We start from the raw sequence: 25994 nt of genomic DNA, 5'->3' as shown, positions 1-25994 counted from the left end.
AGAAATTGAATTCCTTGCCATGACTTTTATTACTATTGTTGTTATGAAACACAGGTCATTTGGTTTATTTTTCTGGCAGAGCTCTGCTGAAGTGGCAAACGTCTGCCCTTCAGTCCTAATTTCCGTGGTCAACAGATGCCCTAGCTGCATGACCTAGTACTTTTTAGTCTTTTTGTCACTATTTCCTTATTTGCTTGTTAGGCCCAGGGTGGAGGTGTAATCAAATATTCTCTTGTGATGGAAGGTGTTCCTGCAGGAAGGCGAACTTCTTCCGTAGAAGAGGAAGGAGGGTTCTGCTGGTCATTAAAAAATAGGTTGGAAGGGGGATTTGTAACGAGAGCAAGGTGCTCCCCATCTCCATTCCATGAAGCTTTATGTGTGTGTATGAGAGAGGCTGAGCCCAGCTCCCTCCTCTGTGCAGGTGCAACTGAGAGCAGCAGGAGGTCAGCCCAGATTTCTCCCATGATGAAATGGGTTCTGCCACAGCATTAGCAAAGTGGAACCCGTTTTGGCCTCTGTCCTGTCTCCTTCAGCATCACCCACTGCTCTCAGACTGCAGAGAAGCCAGGAAAAAAGCCAGAGTCGTGGAGAGGCAGGGATGGAAGAGTAGGGCTTTCCTGCAAGTTTCTGTGCTACCCACCCCTGGACTAAAATAATTCACAGGGAGATGCATGATTTTATACATTTACCTACCCATGAAATATTTTCCAGAAATCATTCTGATTTAAACATACAAAGAACCTCTTGTATTAAGTGCTAAAGAAATACTTTATTACTGCTGACATACAGATAATTGAAGCCATTTAGAATGTACATCATGTATTCAATAAAAGCACCACTGGTTACAAGAAATATCTCCTGTTCCCCACACACCCTCCCCCATACCTGAGACAACAATGTGGTGGTTTCAAAAGCATGTCTCTGCCTTTTCCTATCATGAGAATACCTGCAAACAGAAGTTTTTCCTTGTAATGAACAGAATCAGATTGCTTCTTGGCTGCCTACATTTCCTACTAATACACAAATAGGCCCGAGTCCAGAACATTTAGTACTCAGAATCCTACATCCTTGATCAGTTCCACTGTGTTTTAAAATATCAACATTTTTACTTTGTTTTGTGCAAAATGGCCCAAGATTTTACTCAGCTGGCATCTGCTAGGGTACAGTTCTATTTCTGATGTTCAGACTGCTCTGTGATGTCACCTTCAAAGCAAATAGGATAAAAAGTTTACTCTCTTGACCAGGAGGTACAAGCAGTATGAGATAAATAAGACAAGTTAACCAGGGTTTGATTTGCTAAGCTATAAGGATAGAAAATCTCAGTGTCTGTCTGCCTGCCTGCCTATCTATCCAGTCATCTCACTCTTATCGTTCTCATACCTTTGGATTTTGCTTTGTAAAACCAAACCCAGTTCAGTGTTACAAAATTAAATATTAGGAAATAAATATAAGGAATTAAAATAAAGGGAATGCTACACAAATTGAGCTGAAAAGAAAAAAAAAAAGGTAGATGGAAAACCATAAGGTTAAGTGCAAAAAAGGTATCTAAAATAATTTCAAAGGAGATATTTTAGAATTGCCATGACAGCAGCCTTTCAACTGTGTGCTGAAGAAACAGGAAAGTTACTAATGATGCTCCTGACACTTTTGCTCCTAGAGTCTATAGTTCTGGTTTCATCTTCAAAGGGAATGATGCTCACACCTTCTGTTTGCAGTATAGAGTTCTCTTCATGCTCACTCCACAAAACAACAGGTAGCTATGCTCTTTCATGTGTACCAGAAGATATGCAAAGGAATACTTCCCACTGAGATGAACTTAACTCCAAGTCCTCTGCCCAGGCTGTGGAAGGCTGTTTCTGGATCTCTGTGCAGCTGCTGCTGCAAAGCTGCTTGTTAGAGCACAGGGGTGTGCTCTCAGCAATCCAGCTGTTTATCTGGTGCCAATGGCTGAATCTCCCTGACATCAGTGGAGACTTAACCATTTATCCCAGCACAGGAGCTGAGCTAACAAAGTCGTTCCTCTTCAAGGTGGGTTTAGGGTGTCTGGTCCAATCAAACCTGCACCAGCCTTAAGCTCCCTCATCATAGCAATCAGAGAGGTGAAATTATTAATCTATTACCCAGCTATTTGGCCCCTAGTGTCTGAGGGCTGGGAACCAGCACGAGTGGCAGTGTAACATAGGTATCAACATCAGGCCTGGACTCAAAGGTGGCTCAGGGATGCTGAGTCTGTGCCTGCCTTCAACTGCTCGGTGATCCCTGGGTTGTGGTGGCCCCTGTGAGAGCACCTGGACACCAAGTAATGGTGCTGCCATTTTAGACCATATTTATGCAATCAATGGAGATGAAGTAAGGAGTGAAATTTGTGAAAAACATATTTTTTGCTGAATTTCTATTATTCCATGAGCAATATTCCTGCAGTAATTTTTGGAAAATTGTCTCCTACTCAAAAAAACCTCTGAATATTTTTTCCTTGTAGTTTTGTGTGAGATGTTTTCATGGAAACCTTTGGGGTATATAGTCATGTTTTCTGACTGTATTTTTATTCCACTCTGGCAGTTACTGATCACATAACAAGCTTACAATTCTCTGATTCTTCTGCATTAAGAACAGGAGGTGAAACCATGCTGACTTTGTTTTCCACAAGGGTATTTTATATGGTGAATCTTTCTGTTAGATAACTAGGTGGTAATTAACTCGTCCATCTTTAATAGTTGAAACTAAAGTGGGACATGACTGCTGTGATTCACAATTAACTGTATATTTCCTTTTCATTATCAAGGCACACTCTGCTAGGTGAGGATTTATCTGTCAAATTTATAACACATACCTTTCCTTGGTCTAGAGGTACTTGCATTTTCCCATCTGTGTGTGTGTTCTGCCCATTCCAATATTTTTAGCCCCCACTTTGCCTTGATCTGACAAAGCTGCCTTTCCCTGAGATTGCTTTCAGTACCTTCTCTCTTCTTTGTGTGCCATGTTCCTTGCAGTGAGTACCAAGCATAACTTTTCACTGAGTACCGAGGGTAACATCACTGAGCATGAGTGAGCACCTCATGCACACACAGGGAGGAGTAATTGCTGCACCAGGATTTGTTGCATTGTCAGTAGAGGAGAAAATCCTTCATTTTCAGACAGTTATAGATATCAAAGGATGCACATACCAAAGGTGCAGAGAACAGAGATGTAACATCAGATGCCTACCATTCTGCAAAAACGTCCCAGAAATGCCAAAATATGTAGGGTGTAGGCACACAATGCAAAGAAACTCTTGCTTACATACAACTGTGAATACAAACTCCTTGTGACTATGGTTCCTGTTGAGTTCAGAGGCTGGAAAGTGCAGCTTCTTCACTAAACTGCTGCCAGAGATCTTTCAGGTCACCAGCAGGGGTTCCATGCAAAGCAAGAGGTGCCTCAGATTGATCTTGTGTGACAACATGGCTGTGGGAGCTGAGAGAGGCAGGTATTAACTGCTTCTCTGGGATGCTCCAGTCTTTCACATCTCTGCTAGAAATAGTGATCCACTCTGTTTGTTTATGGCTCTGAGCACATTGAAGACAAGCCACTGTGCACACATACTAAAACACACTGGAATGAACCTGGACCCTTTGGCACATTATTGGTACGTGCTGACAGTGTGAAGTTTCAAGACCTTTTTCTCTTTTGTGCAGATATAATAAATGTTGAATACAACCTCTATCAGCGTGGAATGAAAAAGGTCTACAACAGCAGAACTAATAGCCCAGGACACTCATGTGGGAGATAGGAAGCCTATATCCAAATCTGTGGACCAAATCAGGCAGAGGAGGGATCCCACATATTCACTGATGGTTTAGACTATCTGGTTACTGTTGAGCATCTTCTGTTTCCAAACAGAATTTTTCCAGCTCCTTATGGTACTGCCAAGACACATGCACCCACATAAGAACACAACATGCACATGCACACAGATCTGATGGTATTAAAGATGACATTAAATGTGGAAGTAAAGCATTCAGCATCTGTCAATCACTCAGCATCCTTCATTTGAACAGAAACATCATATTTCATAAAAAGCAGGCTGTTGATTATGTAGAATGGAGGCTATAGGATCTTGTTTAGCATAGCATGTCAGCGAGGAAGAGTTTGCTTACAGTCATAGAACACTGAATACACTGGATGATGAAATTAAAAGATGGTACTTCTTTTCATGCTCTTGGTCTTCAGACTCCAAATGCATGGTTTACATACCAAAAAAATACTTTCACATCCAACTGATGTGACTAATTTCCTATCATACTTAATTTTTTATTGTACACTAGATTTTCTTGGAATTGATATATATTTAATCCCTTCTTTTGCAGATCTTGAATTTTTACTTTCCTCCCTTTTCATCCTTGCAAGAATATGTTTGACTGTTTCTGACTTCTTCCCATCCCACTTCATAGATAAAAGGACCAATTTTTGGAGATAGTGTGCTACCTAGAAAATATTTTTTGTGTCAATAAATTGCTTGCTCCTTCTCAAAGAACATTTCTAAACCTCTTAGTGACCTCTTGCTCCTGGTGTGATTGAAACATTTATTGGTTTTCTCACCATTCTCCCGCTCTATGATCTCTAGGATTTTGCACTTGATTTCTCATGTGCTTTCTTCATTTTATTCTTACCATCTTTGTAGTCTATGGCCAGACACTGCTGCTGTTGTGGCCAGCAGACAAGGCCACCAGCTGCACATCTATATTGGGCAGAATTGATATCTATGTCTCTATTTTTGCTATAGTAATATCAGCCAAAGACCAGAGCTCCAAAGCATTGTCATAACTTCATCTCCAGCCCTTGTCCTCAACAGGGGAGGGGCTGAATAGGCAAGGAGTGGCACCATATGCACAAAATTCAACTTTGCTTTGCTTTGCTTTTCTTTACTTGAGTGATTTCCAGCCTAAACATGAAAGAAGTCAGATAAATATTTATCAACTTGATTCTTATCTGAAAAAAACCATATGCTTATGTATTCGTTATCAGGAGCGCAGTAACATAAATAGCATGATGGCACACACATACTAGACAGCCAGCTCAGGAAGTGTTTTATTTCATACATTTATGGGAAAGTACTATCGGATTTTGGCAAATATGGCACATCTTAAATCCTAGCTGTACTTTTATGTAAAGCTGCAAAACTGGAAACTCTGTGCTAGCCACTCTGAAGGACAGTAAGTACAAATATTCACATAAGGATGAACCTTCAGAAGGAAGAAAATGCACATAACTACATCAGATATTTGAAATGAGAAGTCTGACATTTTCCTAGCTGGCCTGCAGTAAAGAGAATCTAATAGTAATTTTCCAGAAGTGCCTCCAATCACAAAGTACTTTTGTTGCTAATGATTTCAGTAGTATTACTTTTGTTGTAAGCAATTCATTAGCACTGCCTTTTCCTATCTTATCATAAACTTTGACAATGAAATAGATGAATGTTACTCTTGCAAAAGGGAAAAGAAATGAGATAATTGATCAAAGACTATCACAGTGTTAAAGCTAAAGAAATACAAAAAAGCTCTGGTTTACTATCAGGAAATTACATACATTTTGCTTGTTTTAATGTTTCTCCATGGAACACTTTTTACAGGCCAAACATCACCAAAGCCAACAAGACTGGCAAGAACAATGTCCATATTTAGGGGACTTTGTGGAAAATACAGGAAGGTTTGAAAATCCTGATAAAACTGATCCAGAGGCCAGCACCCACTCCTTGGTTTTGCAGCCAGGATCCTGGGAGACTCCATTCTTTCCAGTGTTATTTTTCAAGTCTGGAGGAGACAACAAAGCAAGTTGCCCCTCTAACAAGTAGCCCTGCAGTCTGTTAGACTGCGTCTGTTCGTCAGACTCAGCTGTAGTCTGGCAGAACACTTTCACCAGCAGGTTTTTCACACTGAAAAATTCCACTGTGTTTCCTATTCACTACACTGTGGTCTTAGTAAGAGGGCAGCAGGGTTACACAGCCACCCACTTACCCTGCTCCTCTGTGTCCTGGCAAGTCAACATGCCATCAACCCTTTGAAAGGTAACTAGAACCTGACCTCAGAGAAAATAATAAAAAATCGAGTTTAACCACTATGTAAAATCATGCAGAAAAATATAAAAAAACTACTACTTGTCTGTCTATAATTTTAATTAAATACAAAATGGTGAGTTTATGCAGCTCTTTTCACATACTGGAAAATGATTTTCATTGTTTTCAGGTGTTGGTGTGTCAAAAGGGGAAAATACTGTTATTCATGAGTTGTGATATAGAAAAAATATTCTGGGGGATTTTGAATGGGTGATATGCTTGAAAGCAGAGGCATGATGAATAATGTTTGCAACAAATAATGTGCTAAGATAAAAAAAAAAATGCATAAAGAAAACAATAGGTTTTATACTCTGAGAGGTCACATGAAGGGTCATAGCTATGTACAGTTTAAAGAGTTTAGGGTTTAGAGAGAAAGGGTATGGGTAATAATTTGAAAACACTGCTTATCCTATAATCATCTCAAAAAAAAAAACCCAAAGAACTGCCTGTCTAGCCTAATCTAGCCTTTTTTTCTATAATATCTGAAAAAAACTGTCACTAAAAGTAGTTAGCATTTCACAGAGGTTTTCTGGTGCATGTACAGCTGAATGTTCAAAGACCTGTAGCAAGAAGTTAGCTGCTGTTTTACAGTAAGGGGGAATAAGAGAAAGAAATTGAATTTGTTCAAGAGGAAGAGGAATGGATAACTAAAAGGATTTTACCCTGTCTTTTTAAGGAAATTAGATTTATCCTGCTATGCTGCCTGTGTTCTTTTGTGTCTGTGAGCTGGACATATAACTTTAGAATATATTGACTAATTTCAATTTAATGGGCAGAAAGATAGAATTGTCAAACATATTGAGTTCCTACTATTGTCAGAGACAGAGCACAAACTCCCAGTGAGTTATCCCACCACTACTAGACACCAGGAATGCACATCCAACAGGGAGAGTATGGATGAAAGTTAGAGGCAACCGTTCAGTGCAAGTTCTTTTGCTCACAGTGTTTCTGTAGTTTGACAATTCTTTCCTTAACCTGAAGCAAAAAGATGGATTTGTCTCAAAATGGTATCCAAAATGGTACAAGCTCACTGGTTAGTGAGCAAACTACAGAGAAGCAGGCTGGAGGCTTATAATTTCCATTTGAAATTTTGCATTTGGTCTTCTAGGGCAAACAATTTTGCTTACAGGAAATTCTTGTGATGATGTCAAAGAAATAGAGAAAGTGAGTAGGTCTACATTCAAGCTAAAAGAGAAAGGTGAAAAACAGGATCATGGAAATAGTGGAAACGACATGAAAATGTGGCATATGGCTATTTCACAGGGATACATCTGAAGGGATTAAAACAAAGATGATCATACCTAAAGGAGCACCAGTCAGCAGAATAAAATGGACAACAGTGCAATGTAGGAACTTCAGTTACTTTCCTACACTATCTTAAAAAGTTTTTATGCCTACTCTATGCTTCCTTATGAAGAAAGTACTAAAATGGAACCTGAAATGTAGCAGCAAAGAGCTTTAAAAATGCCAAGTTTTAAATGAAAATAGCACATCATTTGGTGTTGTTCTAATAGCTATCAGAAATAGACCTTCCTGGGCAAAGTTCCTGTGTTTTCCCTCCTCTGCACTGATGGGGATTATGTTTTGACAGGTTCTGAATTCAGGGGATCAAGATGAGGAGTACCTGGCTAGACAACATCCACCATCCAAATGGAAAAGCACAAAAGGAAAATTTGGTGATGTCCATTAGAAGAGGAGAAATAGCTCTAGTGCTGCCACAAAAAGACCTCCCAAGAACAGCTCAGTTGATAGGTGCCACTCCTCAGCAGCAGATCACTGAACTTTCAAAATTTGTCCCAGACAGAGGGTAAGAAGAAGAAATCCAGCACACAGGCTGGTGTCCCAGGGGTACACAGAGGTGTTCCAGACAGCAGTATTTCTCTGAAAGATAAAGTTATATTTTCTGTGACAATTGTAGGAGAAGCAAATGACAACACAGCTAAACTATAAATATTATCAAAGTTGCTATCAAAAAAGTAGAAATACCTGATCAGTCTTTGTAAATCAAAGTTGAACTTCACTGCCTTCTTACCCTCAAGAACTCATTATTTGCTGCAGACAGCTTTTACACAAATATGACACTGTACGTAGAAGTGAGCACCTATCTGACAAAAGAATCTGGGAAAACACATACATTCCACAGGAGGTCAGAAAGAATTGTTAATTTAGGTGAATGATGACAGTTATAAATATGTAGTGGAGCTTTGAAAAAATAAAGGGCACGATTTATTAAAACGGGACAGTTGCAGATAACAGATTTGGTTTGCAAGGTAAGGCTGCCATTCATATAAATTTATGTTATTTATCACAACTGCAATAAAGCAGTATGTAACACAAATAGTGTTTTAAAAAATAAATGCACAAGCTTTAGTAAAAGTATTAATTACTATTTTATGCCTAGCACCAGAACAATCTAATTATCCATTTTTCAAGATTCAAAGACACATTTTTAATAAATCTTCAAAATGTACACTCTTAGTTTAGAGAAATAACCCTCTAAGCAGGGAATTATCTAGTGTGTTTCTTCATTTTCCATTACCACAGTGCTCTTTCTGATATCTATCATGATTAATGCGAGCCAAGATTATTGTTAGCATGAATGTCTTCAGCTCTTCCTGGAAGGCAATGTGTGGAATATTTTATTTCCACCACCTTCTGGTAAAAACTGCAGATAATTTGGATCTGGAACCTCAACAGAACAATTACATTTGTAAGCAAAGAATTGCATAAGGTTTTATAGATAAATTGAATAATAATTGGATGAGAATTCTTTGTGGAATGTTAATTCATAGTCGTTAATATGATAGATCAATGAAGAGTAAAGGTTTCATACATAGCTAACATTAGTTACTTATGAGTGAGGAATAGTTTAATTCACAAAGCTCAGAATACCTCTATAACTACTAGAATATAGTAATCCCCTTGATTTTCGGAAGATCACCTGCAGATAGCACAGACAGAAATGCAAAAACAAGATTGCATGGATAGAATATAGTTCAGATGTAGTTTCTCCACTCAAAATCAAATCATCAAAATATTTCTTGCCCCTTATTTTTTTTCCAGATACAACCTGAACAGCTCTGCAAAGAATATATTTCTCCGACAATCAGTCTGCTTGGTAGTATTGTAACCAAAATATTGCCTAAACTGGAATTGTGAGACACTGACATTTTTTCATGGTGGGTGTATTCTACCTATTTTTGAATACCCCTTCACATATTCTCAGTTTTGCTTTGGAGATCAAATTCAGTAAACATGATTTCCTGAGCATGGCCTAAGCTCATTACGAGTTTTGGTGAGATGGTTCTGTGTTTTCTATGCATTTGCTCACACAAGCAGCTTCTGCTGAATCACAGCTTCCCCATTTACATTACCAAGCAGCCTTTTTTGTGCACACACTCTCAGGGTCTCACCTACTTTATGTGGTGAAACAACTGATGACCAAGGATAGTGGTGACAATGGTGACTGTAAGAATAACTGCACTTGTTGGGCAGAAGTATTTTTGGCCTGATGTTTCAATAGTGGCCAGGAGTGGATGCTTAGGAGAAACATAGACCTATAAGCTGACTCTTCCCTAAGCACCAGGACCCTGAGGTGATGACATTTGCAGAGGACACAAAGTATTTTTAATTAGTCAAGACTAGAAACAGATTTGAAGAATTTTAGAAGGGCCTTGGAAAGGGGGAGTTGAGGGAATGACAAATGACATGCTGCTGTTCTCAAATGTCAGGCAAGGGGCACTGAAGGTGACCACTTGACACCTGAGCCACTGGGACTGGCTGCGGAGTTATACAATAGGTATAATTACATGAGTAAGAGACATGGACATCAATATAGAAAATCTAGTAAATCTCAAAAGGTTTATCCTGTCAAAAAGGAATGTCAAATCACAGGATGTGAATAAATGGGATAATGAAGCCAAGAATGTAGGGAAGTTTTTTTCATTTAAGTGAATAATACGAATCAGATCTAATGAACAAGAATTAATAAAGTCATCTGACTTGTAAGTTTATTGAGATTTCTAAATCAATTAATTCCTCATATTTCTGTTTGTTTCAAGTGTTTTTCATAGCAGTAGCACAAACTTTGAACTTATTCTGTAATGAAATCCACTAAAGTTACAATGGTGCCAGTGTTCTTAATGAGATCCTGGCAGCCCAATAGTAAAGGAGATGGTAGTAATCAGAAAAAATGTAATGAGGTTATATAGCACTTTAAAATAGTTCAGACACCATATATTTTCAAAACCAAAAGAGAAAAGGTGACTAATGAAATTAATTTTAAATGAATTGGGATTTTTTCCAATACACTTACCAAAATAATGTAATGGTCTGAGTGCTGTCAAATATTACTATAAAATAAATATATAAAGTGACACTGAATGACCTGACTTGTTCTCTACTCCATGACAGGTTTCTCCAAATCTAATTTGCACTTGGAATGTAGTTTGTCTCACAAGAGCAGCTGCAGTGATATTCCAAAAGTTATTTTTGACAAACTCCAGTAATTTCCTGATAAACACTCGTATCTGTGGTAATGATAATAGAACTGCTAATTATTTAATTTTTTTTTTGTATGTTCCTTCTTTCTAGGATGGGGGGAAGCAGAGGAGACATTTTGAGCTACAGTATTGAAACAGTAGGCAAAATATATCACATACCAAAATCTTAAAATCAAATATAATGAGGATTGCATATTCAGGCTGCTCTGCACTCTAGATCCTTGTCAGATCCTTGTCTACACAGCCGCTTAACTTTTACCAATACAATACATATCAATGCTTGAAAATAGTTATTTAGGTAGCACTGAAAGCACTTCCAATTCCTTGAGCAGTGTTATCCATCATTGTGACTGCTTGCTTGAAAGTTCTGGCATGATTATCCTTGGGGGAGAAACTTTGTTGTTTTTAGAGATATTTTCTCTGTCTCTAGCACCTTATTAACCTGATTAGGGATTCTTGTACTTTTGCTGCAAAACAGAATTCACAAATGCTGTGGTGCCTCACACAGGAGTTGATTAAGGATTCTCTTTGAGTTTGCCCAACCTAAAATACCTAATATAACTAAAAAGGAGGATAAAAATAAGATTTTAAGTCCTCAAAATGAATTAAAAAGAATATGAATATCTGCAATGATGATCAGGGACTTGGTTAGTAACAGAAAGTGTGTGTGTAGCAGCATAACAGAAATGGTTGGTTTTTTTCTATAATAGGCATAGGTAAAATCATACAGAAGTTGCCTTACACCAGAGCAAATATTTCCATGTCAAAAGATCAGAAAATGGAAAAGAAAAAGGTAAACCATAGCCTTAATGCCAATGCAACAGTGTTTTTACAAAAAGGTTTATTATCCAAGACTCATCTACATCTAATACATGAGTGCTCATCATTCATATCCTTTATTCCCGCTGCCTGGCATAGGGCTCTTCTGCCATGATTTCAGGTCTGCTTACCTTTACTTTATTTAGCTCAAGATCTAAAGGTAAAGATTTTTTTCTTTTCCTGTTCATTTCTGAAACTGATTAGCTCAGCAAAAAAAAAAAAAAGATAAGCATGTTGTTAGGTTCCCTTACCATGGATTCCTGTATTCAAGATGCAAAGTCTTTTTAATTCAGACTGTGCCATCATGGCCTTGGGGCAATCAGGAATTAAACATGGAGCTGCTGGCCCTCTGACATGTTTTTCCTGAGTGTACTGTAGATTCCACCCTTTGGTACATTGTCTCCAGCATTATTGCCTGTGCCTGGACAGGCTTCTGCTTTCTGTGACCAGCAGCAGACAAAGTGAGGTCTGCTCTTTTCAACATCCCGTGTGCATTTTGTGCCACATTGATGACCCTGTATGATTTTATGTCACCTATTGTGACAATCTTTCTTTCTAGCAAAAAATTCTATCACATGGAACTATTTAATCTCCATAATCCCAATGCCTTTTGTATTATCAGTGGTGCTCAGGTTATTTCTTGTTAGCCTCAGTCTAAGATAATTCTTTCGAGCTGCTGTGAAGTTGGGTCATTTTATGTGTCTTGTGCAAACTTGTCAAATTTTATAACAGTAATAGGTAGCACTTGAATCGCATTTACTTCAAACCCTTCTTCCTGCAGCTTCTTCCTTTCAGTGTTTATCAGCACTCTTAAAAGCATGTCTGATATAAAAAGCTCTTTACTGGGACAGTATTTCAGTTTAATGAGGATCTTTGCAATTTTATGATCATTTTCTGAAGTCTAGGTAGCGCTTCTTTGCACAATGACTTCTCTAATAGGGCTTCTGAAGTTTTATAGGCTGCATCTCTTATGACCTAATTCTCTTTATAAACATATTTATGCAACTTCTCACAAACCAAAACATTTGCTGGTGTCTATTTTCCAGCCTGAGATTTTAATTTTTGTGTTACAGCTAGTGTTTCAGAAGAACACACAGCCACTCAGAAGGGCAGGATATGTTTGCTACAGGCTGGATTCTATTTTTCTTCACTCAATAGGGAAGAAGAAGCAGCTGCTACTGCATCCCATGTGTTGCTTAACCTTCTGGCTAGTTGCTAAAGACTTCTCCCACTCTCTACCTTGCCCAGCATCCCTGTGGCAAACTCTGGCCTTTTCAAGGTTTCAGTTTTTCAATGTGGGAGTGTCTTACTAAGTTAGATTCAGTATTGAGCTGCTGCACTTTGTAATTGCAAAAAAGGAAATTGTCATAGCTCTAATGAAAGTCTTTATTTTCAAGCCTCTATAATCATTCTTGTAGTCAATTTAATTCACTTCTCCTCAGCCACAGGCACTCAGTTTAGTCCTGTCATCTGGCCTGTTGAAGAGATTCCCTTTTGTTCACTCTGGCTGACAGGCAGAGCTTACTCCAGGAAAGGAATTTGCAGAGGCTGGATCTGATGGCTTAGTCAAGAGCTAACACAGTTGTTAATTACACCAACTCGGTAATGGGGATTGTTGTGAAAAGCAGAGGTATCCAGGCTCAGTCTCTGCCCTTGCACAGGGTGATGAGCAGGCAGAGTGGGCACCTCTGGAGGTCAGGAGGAAGGAGGAAGGAGTTATGTGGGTCCAGCTAGGTTTGGCGTAAGATCCTGCATGCTGCCTGGCCTGTGGGTCGCTTAAGGTAGGAGAAAATCAGAAGCTCCTGCTGGCCATCCCTCGCATTCCCAACAGCTTTGTGCAGCCCAGCCCGGACTGCACAGGGCACTTGAGTCCTTCTATCTGCTGCTCAGCTGTCTGCACACAGAAGTTCTTTACCAGAGCACCCTTAAACCAGTTTACAAGCCATGTCTCTGTGTGCACCTCGCTCTAGCCCATGGTGTCTGTAACAAACGTGGTACACAGAAGCTGATACGGCAGCCAGTAACAATTAATTGATGAGGGGAATTAAAAAGCCAATGTTAATATACACTAAGTCTCACCTTCATGCCTCATGTACTTCACATGATAGGGCTTTAATGGGCTGGAACTGTAACTCCTGCAGTGCCATGAACAGCTGGATGTTGTATATGATTGGGGCAGAGTGGTGAATCCGGGAGCTGAACTCTGGGTGCAGAATGCACTGATTTGCAGCTGGGAGATGACATCAAGAAATGAGTGAGATTTCAAAAGTCAGTAGTAAAACTGATTTGGGTGCTTCACTGTAAGCATCTTTAAAGATTACATAACACAACTTCAGAACGTGGATCTGGGGAGATACCTCTTCATAGAGTAAATTAATTTGCTTATAAAATTGCATCAAACAGTATTTTTGATATTGCTTATTTTTCTCTGCTTAATTAACTCGAACCATAAATTTATTTTGCTTCTGCACAAGAATTGCAAAATGCTTGTGCTGTATCAGATTATAAATAAACATTTTAAATCAAGTAAATGTTAAAAAAAGGTTTGCAAATGGCCAAAATATGGGTAATGGGAAGTCAAGTTAGCAGCCTTAGTCATAAGAACAAAATTATTCCTTCCTCCCTGAGTTCAATGACAGCAAAAAACAAGTTTTTAGTAGAAGAAGACTTGTAATTCACACAGCATTAGGCACATTCTGAGTAAATTTCATTTGCACAGCTACTATGTTTGCACAAACCAGTGTGAAACCTGTCCATCATATAAACAATCAAAGGAAATGCAGATATGTTCAGTGCAATTTCAGCTTGGAAACTTCTTGCAGCATCAAAATCTCTATGAGTCAGCCAGATGTTCCAGAATGAATTATTCAGAAAAGGATTTTCAAGTTAATTCTGTGAAATTAGTTCCTCATATTTTGTATGAAACAAAAAAGGTGTTGAGCTTGTGAAGGCAAAAAGAAACCATCCAAACTTTCTATTCTTGGTACATTTAGGAAATTAAGTCTGCCTCTTCAATTCAAAACTTACAGATGGGTAGGAAAATATTATGAGTTATTAATATGCCTCCAGCATGCTAAAAGCCACAGTAAAGATTTTAAAATGTTACTGATCCCAGAGAAATGTAAAAGAATCCCTGTGACTGGAATGCCCAGGAAAAAGGAACTTAGTCTTTCAAGAACACCATAGAATCGTAGGATTGTTTAAGTTGGAAAAGACCTTCAAGATCATCAGACCCAACCATTAACCCAGCACTGCCAAGGCCAGCATTACACCATGTCCCCAAGTGCTTTTAATCCATAGCTTTTAAATACCTCCTGGGGTGGTGAACACACCGCTTCCCTGGGCAGCCCAATCAGTGATCGACAATGCTCTTAGTGAATAAATGTTTCCTAATAGGCAATCTAAAGCTCCTCTGATGTAACTAGAGGCCATTTCCTCTTGTCTTAATGTTTGACATTTGTAAGAAGAGGCCAACCCCTACTTGGCTACAACATCCCTTCAGTGAGTTGTAGACAGCAATAATGTCCCCTCTGAGCCTCCTTTTCTCCAGGCTGAACAACCCTACTCCTTCAGCCACTCCTCATAAGATTTGTGCTCCTGACCCTTCCCCAGCTCTGTTGCCCTTCTCTGGAAAGGCTTCAGCCCCACAATGTCCGTATTGTAGTGAAGGACCAAAACCAAACTCAGGATTTCAGGTGTGGCCTCCCCAGTGCTGAGTACAGGGGGCAATCACTGCCCTGGTCCTGCTGGCCACACTATTGCTGATACAGGCCAGGTGCCGTTGGCCTCCTTGGGCACCTGGGCACTGCTGCCTCATGTTCAGCTGCTGTCAAACCAGCACCCCCAGGGCCTTTTCCAGCAGCCTGTAGCAGTGCACAGGGCTGTGGTGACCCACATAGAGGATCTGGCACTTGGCTTTGTTGAGCCTCACAAAAGTTTGCAGTGTCTTTAAAGGAACCTGATCCTTCTGTGCTTCCCATACAGGCTTAAGAGCAGACACTCTTTTCAATGTCAGGTCTTTTTTTTCATCTGTATTTAAGTGAAATTTATACACTATATTCTATCTGTAACACAGAATAGAATCAAAAATCCACAGTGATCAGTGGATTATCTTGAGATATAAAGTAAGCGTTAGGTTTTCACTAGGCTGATTTGCCTTGGGAAGGGGTTGGCTACTTAAGAGCCTTGTGTCCTTCATAAATGTGTTTCTGCTTCAAAATTCTGAATTAGTGTCCTTGATGCAGAAATTACTATTTTTTTCCCTAGGAAAATTGCAGAAATTACCTGATGCAAAATATATAGAAAACTATGTATGTTTGCAATCTCAAAGTATTTCATTATTCCCACCCCACATTTTACAATAAATTCAGTATTAGGACTCCCTCCAAAAAAAAATTGCTGACTATTAAAATGCCAACTAAGCAAATAATTGGAATTAAAGCAAAAAAAAGCCAATGAAAACAAAACAGCTGTGGTTAATAGACTTCCCTTAAAGCATAAACTCAAAATATGCTGCAGAGCAAACAAAAATAAAAGAGTATGACTACTTCAGATGAAATTTGGAAGTTGATTTTTTGTTTTGTTTTGTTGTTGTTTGTTTTTGGGTTTTTTTTTGATAGATCAGTGTGGATCAGGTCTCCTAAAAACCAGGAGGAGTGAGAACAAGAGGGCAGAAAACCTTCTGGGAAGCATTAACTGTTGGAGTTGTGGAGGATAGAACAAAGAGGAAGAGACTTGCTCTGTGGAAGCTCAAGATCCTGCAGTAACACTGCAATAATATTCAAGAGCAGCTTTTTCCTTTATACAAGGATGCCAGGAAATAAAGAGAAAGTGATGGAGAGATTGACAGGACAAGCCAAGGGATGCTTGAACATGATGCATAACAGGAGATCAGTCACTTCAGGAGGTGGGCCAGACTGAAACTTTGTGAGTTTATGAGTTTCTGTTTTACAAAAGACAGAGGAGTGTCACACTATTCATAGTCCAAGTATATAGTGTTTGTACAGTTGAAGCAGAGGGTGCATTATCACTGCCATGCTTTCCTTCATGTCATTCTTGTCAGCAGTACAAACTTTCTGAGTTTGTTTGCAAAGCTTCCACCATTCTACATTTGCATTTGTCTCTTTGCAGTGGTGGGTTTTTACTTAAAAGCAAATGCACATTCTTTTCTTTTGGTTTCCCTCAGTCTTTGACTGACCTTGGTATCATGAAATCTCAGGGTCATTTTATTTCCCATTAAAATCATGACTAGGGAGAACATCCCAATAATCCAGGAACAGAACTGGGAAAGACTGAAGTCTGCATGCCTGGAAGACCCCTTTTGCCTTTGCAAAAGATAAAACTTCCAAGGCTGGGGATTCTGACACAGAAAGGAAAAGCAGGAATGAAGCTGAACCTGACTAGAATTCCACCAGCTCAGAGTGAGTGCTTCTGAAGTTCAAATAGAATTGAAAATGTAACGTCAGTCAAAAGTGATTATGTCCCAAAAAAAGGTATTTATCTCAGAGCAAAAGGATTGAATAAGTACAAAACTGCCTCAGCACCTGCCATTCCTACCTCTATTTCAACCTGTAGTTAGTGCTGTGCTTCTTATGTGTTTTCAGCTGAAAACAAGGGCCGTTTAAACTCTATTCTGGGGCCAGTGCAAACCACTATTGATCAGTGAATGTAAGCTGACTTATTCTGGTTTGCTCCTGTTGGTCCTGGAGCAAGGTACAGCAGAGTTCTGGTTGCACTTTTGCAATTAGATGAGATCAGGGCAGATGAATAGTCTTTAAAAATGCCACCAAATGACACTTCTCCCACTATGTTATCTTCCAGCTCCATGATAAAACCTTAAGACAGTCTCTAAGATTAACCCTGTGAAAACACAATAATTTTACAACACTGAGGACAGCTGTGCATTTGTTCCCTACAAGGCCTGATCTTTCATATGGTATCTTCACAACAACAGACCAGGCATAAAATACTAAGCCACAACTGGGATTTGCCACTACTCTCTGTATGCCTGCAAACTGCAACTGCATGAAATGGTAAATTATAGAAACATGAAAGAAAAAACACTTGCACCCCCTCGAAAGTAGAAGGAGAATGTTAATTCCCTAGGCCACACTTCTTCCCTCACAATCCCTGCAGGAATAAGATGGTACCTAATTTGCTAATTGCTGCAATGTTAGAAGGAGAAATTTTTTTCTTTCTGCTTCTATATCCTGAGATGTGCCATGGTACCAAAGCATTGGTAATTAACTGTGCTATTATTATACAATCTGTTTAAAAATTTGTCAGTTAGAAACAATAAATTGAAATTAATACTATTAAAAGCTATAGAAAGAGCCATGTAAACAACTAGTGCTTGTTTTCTCAAATAGTGGGCCTTATTCTTTTACAGATATCCCTTAGTTGGTTCCCGAAGCATTGACAGCTTATTGATTAGGTGGATGTTTCACTCTTTTTTCTCTGTAATGCTCCTTTAATGGTATCTAAAATGAAGTGTCTAGAGTCCAGCATCTAAACCTCTTAGACATTTCTGATAGCCTGAGCTCAACACTTTGTCAGCATTCCCTCAGTAAATACCCCTCTCTTTGTCTTTTAGCTGACACAAAAGGCTGTCTCAAAGCTATAAAAAAATCATCTCTTTCTTCAGTAACAAAAGGCACTGACACACTTCATCTTCCAGAAGGGAATTAGGAGCCCCTTGATTAACTTCAGTGGGAGCAGAGTCAGACCCAGGATCTCACAGTATCCTTTCTTTTGCTTGATAAGTCGTAGTTACTTTTCATTGTTTAGCAATGTACAGACGATATTCATTAGTCATTTTCATTCGTGACACGGATGAGTTCATTAGTTTCTGATGCTGATTTAGATTCATAACTATTACTTATAATTAATTGCTAATGAAGGCTATTAGTGTCTAGCTGACATTTTCCCCTTCCCTGCTAAATGCTAACAAGTTTGAGCACAGGAAAAAGGGCTTGTCTTAGACAGGAATTGACTCATTTTAACAAATAAGCCTAAGCTGTGCTATAGCCTTATAGAGCATGAGATCTTTTCTACCACAAGTAGACAGCACTGCCTTATAGAAAGTAAAAGAGTGAAATATCAAAATATATATAAAGAATGTGAAATAGTAAAATCAAGGCTACAAAAAAAGCTATTTTGTTTTTCACAGATGTTTGCAAATATAGCCTCATTTTTCCTTCCCCTTAATCTTCCTCCCATACAGACATACATGACCCACAGAGAAGTAATTCTAGTGCATTTATTCATTGATAAGCACAGACAATGGGGCATCAAGGGAAGCTCTCAAGGTCTCTACTGCTTGAAAAACAGTCTTTTGATGATGTCAGAGAAGATATTCCAGACTGGATCTGGTGTACTGAACTTCTGAAGCCCAGATTTCTCCATTTTCATTTCCCTCATACACCAGGCCAGCTGCAAAGAGCAGTTAAAGATAGACACCATGGGTCTGAAACCAGCGTGACATGCAGATGAAAGGGAGCCTTCTGGCCCATGTCAACTTTTGAGAAGACAATTCTCCCCCGTGTAATTTACTGGTTGAACACATAAAACAAACAAAATGGCATAAATGAATGCATTTCACCTGGGACATGGTAGTTCCAGTTTTATTTCAACTTTACATTTGTCTTTCCATCCTCAACAGAAGAAACAGAGAAATTTTTATCATTACCCCTGAAACATAATGTCCTCTTCTTACCCTATTGGAACACAAATTTACCTCTAGACCTTATGAGGTAGCTGCTTCATGAAACCTGCTCTTCCCTTGATTTTGGAAGACTACAGAACATACAGAGCTGTGGTCAGACAGATATACCAAAAGGAAAAAAATAAAAAAAGGAAATGAGCAAGTATCTCAAGTATCTGTTCTATCAATTGTCTGAGTACAAGATGGAAACTAGTCACACAAAGTGGTACTCACAGACTTTGCAGAAACACTCACTGTGTCCTTTTGACTTTTTTAGGAGTCTTTGGCAGGATGAAACAGGAAGAGGGAAAGCCAAGGTACCAGATATTTTCCCCCAGAAAACATGGCTCCTTTGGGTGATTTTTCCATCTTTATTTTGGGGGACCACTCTTAAAAGGGATTTATGACGAAGCATATACCAAGGAGTCCAGTGTGGAAATGGGAACATAAAAGGCATAGAAGGTTGAAAAGCCAACATAATTTGTGGAAGTCTTGGGCATATACTGTGAATTTGACATTACATGGTTTTGCTTTGTAGAGAAGATTTTTATTAATTGCTCTTGTAATTTAATATTAATCAGAAGAGCCTATTAACTCCAACACTTTATAAAAGCTATTTTCAAAGGGTTTTATGTAAGAAATACTCTGTTGTGCTTAGCATTAGGTACTGACTAACAATTTCAACTGAGATATCAACATGCCTAAAAACATCCAGGGAAATCTTAAAACAATCAATGACCATAGCAAATCTGAAGGATGTTAATATAAAGGTAAATGACCTGCAAAAGGCATCTTTCCAAACCATTGGGAAATCAGAATGTTTATTTATTATGGCAAATATGTACTTTCCATTTGAATTTTTATGCTATGTCTTCCTAGCTCTTCTAATCATTAGTAGCCCCGTGGGCTCAGATATTTCATTTCTGTTTAACTCAAGTGTGCATGCAACCTCAACTAGTTTTCCTGTATGGTATTTGTTGATGCTTTCTCAAACTTGTTATTCATAAAATCTGATAATAGCCAAACTCCAAGAGTGATGTCTAACAGTTGCTATCCACTCTGCCTGCACCAGTAGCCCAAGATTTCATTCTGTTTTCCACCATGCCTGGACTGTTCTGTAATTAATTAGAAGTTTAAAATGGAAAGGCAATGGGAAACTGAAAACACAAGGGGAAAAGGAGAAGCTTCAGGACTGAGTGACAGGTTGTGTACCAGCCCAATAAACACAAAAGAGACTTGGGTGTAAATTATGCACTTTGCTGATAAAGATCAGTGATGTGCAGTTGAATAATGGTATCTATAACTGACATTCATCTTGGAGGTGTGGGTAGATCATGGAGATCATTATGTTGAGAGAATATCTGGAACCTGATGCAAAGAGGTTTTCTTTTTGGTATTCAAGGGGACATATTTTATGAAAGCTGTTTTACTGTATGTGGATAAATAAGAGCCACTCATGGAGAGGAAACCATGCAAACAGAGATCACAGAGAAGAACTGCATGCTCAGGACTCACTGTTTACAGCTCTGTTTTGCTCTGTCTTTTTCCATCATTAGCTGTGGAAGGTCGGACGACAGGGCAGGAAGCCTTGAATTGTGGCTGTTCTTTATGTGTTCTATAAATCACATTCCCTCATGAGTTCTGAAAGATCTGAGGCTAGACCTTTACTAGCAATGATTCTAGCATGAATCAAAATTCAGCAGAATCAGTGTAAAAGTTTGCACAGACATCCATAAACCTTGGGTCAAAGAAGTACACACATGTAATGTGCTCTATCCCCAGTCCTACAGTGTCCCAGCACTGCAGTTTCACACACTAGGCTATTTCACTATTTAAAAGCAATGCTGAAACAACAACATATTTCTTGTCTTGTCTGCTGCATTATTATTATCATGGATTATTAACACACATTCATAATCAGTCAAAATAAAAATAACAAAACTGTGTTTTGGCAACAGTAGGGCTAACAAAATAAGAGAAGCAGAAAATGATCAAACAAATTTTCCTTTATAGCATTTTTTTTTATGAAGAAACATCAGTAGTGCTTACAATTCATGGATTATAATTAATATTCAGTACAATTTTTAAAATAAATCACTGTATTCAGAAGCTGGTGTGTTAAGAAAAAGCACCAGACCTCAAGACACATGATGATTCTGCTGTATTTCAAATATATAAAATAAAGATGAAGGCATCTTATTCATGGGGTGCAATCCGTGAACCAAAATTGCCTCTGGATTTACAAATATGTAGTTAAATATAACACTAATTGATTCAATGCAATTCATGATTAAAGGCCATCCTTGTAAATGTGGCTTCTAGTTAATATTCTTCCCAGATGCATTCTTGACAGATTCTACATTTAAAATTATTAGAATCTACATTATTGATGTTCTTTCTCAATTCAATTTTTATCAGCATTTGTGCACTTCTTTTTTTTTTCTTTTCTTAATATTTGAAGTCAGTTCTAAGGATAATTTCTCCCTGAAAAATTCAATGCCAAACCAGGTGCAATTGAACTTCTCTCACAGAAGAGCTACTGTCCTTCAATGCCTCTAATTTGCAGTAGCTTATAACTTTCTCTAAATTAGCTTTATGCAGTTTCAGTACTTGTGGTTTTTGCTCATATATAATTTGGGGACATAAGTTTGAAGGAAATCTATTTAGCTAGTTCAGTTATCCAGGTATGATTGCAACATATTTCACCCTACTTACTTTTGTGCTGCTAGCATGGACACACACACCTGTACACATCTATACACTCTAATGGATGTCCACGTGCCCAAATACAAACATACACCCACTCTCAGTGAAATGGAAATACTCAGACCTGTAATACTGGATGAAATCTCCAGATGGGTTAAATCAAGGCAGTTAACTGCTGTTAACACAATTTTGGTGCTCTCTTACTGAGAAAGAGCCCTGTGTTCTCTTCAGTAAGGAGCATGTGACTTCCTCGAGCAGGAGAAAAAAATATCCTGGGTGGACAGGAAAATAGCACCACTTTAAATGTTTCGGTCAGTGTTCCTCAGCATGACTTAAATACACCCTTTCAAATTTTGTTCTGTCTTCCATAATCTGTTAAGGAATACAAATAGGTCCAAAATCTCCTTCCAAGGAGAGAGGGTTTACAGAACCCCTGGAAAGCTGAAGGAACGATTGTGGCCTGTGAGCCTGGTTGCTCATCAGGTGCTGATACAAGAGATGGAGTTGATCTACCAGATAATGGCATTTAATAAAAAAAATTATTACATCCCACACACATATACACACAGAGATTTTTTTTGCTTTCGAAGACAAAAACATACAGAATGGGGGAGGAAATTATTAATATTCAAAGTATAATCAACCTTCTGGCTTGTTTTGTGGTTTTTTGACTGATTGTTTTTGTGGGGTGTTTTTGTGGGGTGGTTGTTGTTGTTGTTTTGGGGGGTGGGGTGAGGTTAGGAAGTTTGGAAGTCCTTTGCTATCATAGGCTATGGAATCCAGTTTAATCAGTCTCAACATTAGTCTGACATTAGTCAACAGCAGTCTCTGGAATAGACCAGAGCTCTGAGTCTGGTGACTCAGAGTTTAAATACTCCAGTCTGAGTCTGGAGTTTAAATAGAATCTGGGTGATGGGGGAGGAGGGAGATGAGGAAGGAGATAACAAATTTGCAGTCACTTTCCCAAACCTTTTCAGAAGAATGTTCCTCTTTACCATATATAATTGAAAAGTTGAATTCACTGTGTGATTAAAATGCTCCACTCTTGACTTTTGTGGGGGGCTTGGCTGCCTCTGTGACCTTCTTTTCCCCCCAAAAAAACTAGAGAGCCCAGAAAATTAATTTGTCATGGCTCGTAAGAACTTCTGCTTATTGAAGTAAAACAAATGTCCCTAACTATGATGAGAAAATGTACCAGGATCTCTCTAATCACAGCAGAAGTGGAAATGGTACATCTAAGACAAAATATTAAATACCTTTTAAAGGGTGTATACAGGTTTTGCTTCTGGGGATAGGAACTATAGAAAAGATTTGGTTGGCAGTCAGGTTGAGGTCTTAGAACAACACAGGAAGCAAAGGTGATTTGGACTGAAGACTGTGTAAACTGGGGGATGTGGAGTGGAAGCAGAGAGGCTTTATTATTGCTGTTTTGAACAATAGTGGGGAAATGGCTTTGTAGTACATTTCAGGTGGTTGCAAGACTTGGAATTCAAAGGCAGAAACAGTAGTTGTTAGAGAAGACAGCCAGCATGATCAAATAATTGGAAATTGTCCTGTGGAGCGAAACATGACAGGGAAAAAATCTATTTCATTTCTCAAAAAAGAAGCTTTAAGAAGGCTTGATTGCAACCTAGCAGAAGGTGGAGTAACAGGAGCCAAAGGCTGCAAGCTGAAGTTCCACAAACTCAGAGCACAAGCAGGGTGCACATTTCAATGGTGAAGATGAACAGTCTGAGACAACCAAGCAATTGTTGACAAAGACCCGAGAATCTAAAATTAAGATAAATTTTTTTCTTCCCTCTTCTCCCTACCCTCCCCCACCCCCAGGAATATAGGTTCAGACTAAACTAGAAGACTCAGATAAACTCTTTGAACTATTTTTTCTTCAAGATGAAGCCTAATGGTTGCAGCGGTCTGGAAAATGCTCTCTTCTTCCCCATCAATGTTTCTGCCTAAGCTGTTGGTTACAAACTGAACCTGTGGCAGCTATGTTTTTCTGACATGTCTCTGATTGCTAGTACACCACTGGGAAGATCTCTTTCTCTCTCAGCTACATTCTCCATTTCTCCACATTTCAAAATGTCTTTACTACTGCGCTGTACTAGAAATTCCCTCTGTCTGTTGCATTAGTTCTGTGCAGACACTTGTGTGGTTTTATGCTTGTACCACCAGCCTGGATGCTCTCTAAACTCTAGGAAGCAATGCTTTTCCAGCAGGTCACCTTCAATTCTCTGACTCCACTGGAGCAGCTTTCTATTTCAGCAGGGTTACATTGCAATAATAATTGACACAAAAATCGAACTACTGTATTAACATCTATTTAAAAATTATTTTTGAAAGGACAATAAATATCAAAGAAACATAACTGTTAGAAGTATAGTCACAACTTACTAAACTCACACAGGGGAATTCTTAAGGTGAGGAAGAACTCTAATAAATATTGGTGTGGATGAGTATAAAGTATATGTGACCCACTGCTGTGTTTTCAAAGTAGCTCCTTCCCTTAGGTGCTGAATGTCCTCTGCTTCAAAATAAAAAAGCAAAATTCTGCACAACATATGTTCTCCAGCCTTGGAGTGATTCACAGGAGTCTGTTTTAAACACATTGGCCAGGTTCCTCCCACCTGTAACTTTAAGGACCAACAAATCCATGTAGTTTTGAGAGAGAGAGGAAATATCATCTTGTTGAATGGTTCTAGGCTAAAGTACCTATGGCTGTACTCAGACTTGAAAGTAACTGTGCTCTCAGGTTTGGATCTTAAAGGTCTTAAATGAGGAAAGGAGAAGAAAAGAATTTGAATGCTAGTATTTAAGTATAACATTCATTTAAGAGGACATAAAATATGATCCCAGACCCATTTCTTAGCATTTCTAATTTCTGTTTTCTTCATCTTTCTATTTTATCCTTTTTTTTTTCATTTTATCCTTCTATTTATACCAGCTACTTGATTTACATCAGCTGTGCCATATAAGAAATATGTTCCACCAGATAAACATGTACCAGCAATATTTTCATATTCTGTCAAAATGTGCTTATCTGCTCTCTTTGTCAGCTGGGCAAGCTTCCCTTTCCACAACAGTTTCTGCATATGGACAAATACTCTGATGTCAGCAATTAACTACCTGGGAAAAAAACGTGGCAAGGATATCTATCCCTGTTGTATATCCATTTCGGACAGTCCCATCACTGGACCAAACCAGAGACATGCTGCTGCAAGTGAGGAGGAAACCCAGTTGTGAATGCAAGTGAAAGAAAAGATAATGAAATGAAATGATGTAGAAATGAAGAGTGATATTTCTACCCATGCTCTTTCAGTCATAATGCTGTATTAACAGAAGTTTTGCACTTTGTGATCATTAATCACGTGTTGATTTCCATACAAACTATTATAAGTGTAAATCTGATCCATCACTGAATACCTTATGAGTTCTACTGTAAAAATCAACCCTAAAAGCACATTCAGGTTAATTGAACTCCTGTAGGATTTTTTTAAGAAAATCTACAGTGCTAGCATATCTACATACATTTGGGACTTACGCAGTGTCTATGCTTGAATCAATTCTGATCTTGTTCAAGAAATAAAAAAGGCTGCTGCTTTGAAAAATTACAGAAGTTTTGATAATGTCAGGTCAGCACTACTATAAGAGTTTCCATCAGATGGGATACAGCTGGTGCATTCTTCCCTCCCATCATCAACAGGAGTTATTCAGTAAGGTTGCTATGCTATAAACCTGAGGAGTAAAGCAAGGGCACTTGTCATTACTGATTGACAGCAGCAGTGGGAGGCATATATCACCACTGGTTGAGTGCTGTATACGTGTGATAATGGGTATGTTAAAAATTGATGTATATATTATTACAATGTAGCTTTAATAGATAGCCTTATGGTCTGAAAAGAGTAAGATTGCTCCATGACTAAACATTGCTGAAGGACTAAATTTTACAGAGGTTGACTTAAAGTCTGAAAGATTTATGAATATGCAGGTACTCTGAAGGCTATTTTTTGCCTTCCAGTGTTTTGGCTGGGAATTTGATTCTGTATCCCTGTCCGGGTGCTGTCTGTGGCTATCTCACACTTCTTTATTGACAAATCAATCCAAAGAATTTCATTAATATTTTTCCTGAGTCACATGAATAAGCTCAGATCAGGCCTTGAGGCTTCACTGGCCTTCC

At 38.6% G+C, this 25994-nt stretch overlaps 1 long non-coding RNA gene across 1 annotated transcript in view; it reads right to left on the bottom strand.

Moving 5' to 3' along the window:
• Positions 1 to 782: 782 nt before the first annotated feature.
• LOC107201048 overlaps positions 783 to 25994 on the bottom strand; it is a 67860-nt gene continuing 42648 nt past the window's right edge. Inside the window, exon 3 of the long non-coding RNA XR_001519993.3 lies at positions 783 to 7972. This is a non-coding gene — a long non-coding RNA (uncharacterized LOC107201048). The remainder of the gene's footprint in view (positions 7973 to 25994) is intronic.

The sequence above is a fragment of the Parus major genome, chromosome 1 (genome assembly GCF_001522545.3).
Source record: "Parus major isolate Abel chromosome 1, Parus_major1.1, whole genome shotgun sequence".
Lineage (NCBI taxonomy): Eukaryota > Metazoa > Chordata > Aves > Passeriformes > Paridae > Parus > Parus major.
The sequence above is the reverse complement of the archived record's forward strand: the minus strand, read 5'-3'. Positions and strand labels throughout refer to the sequence as shown.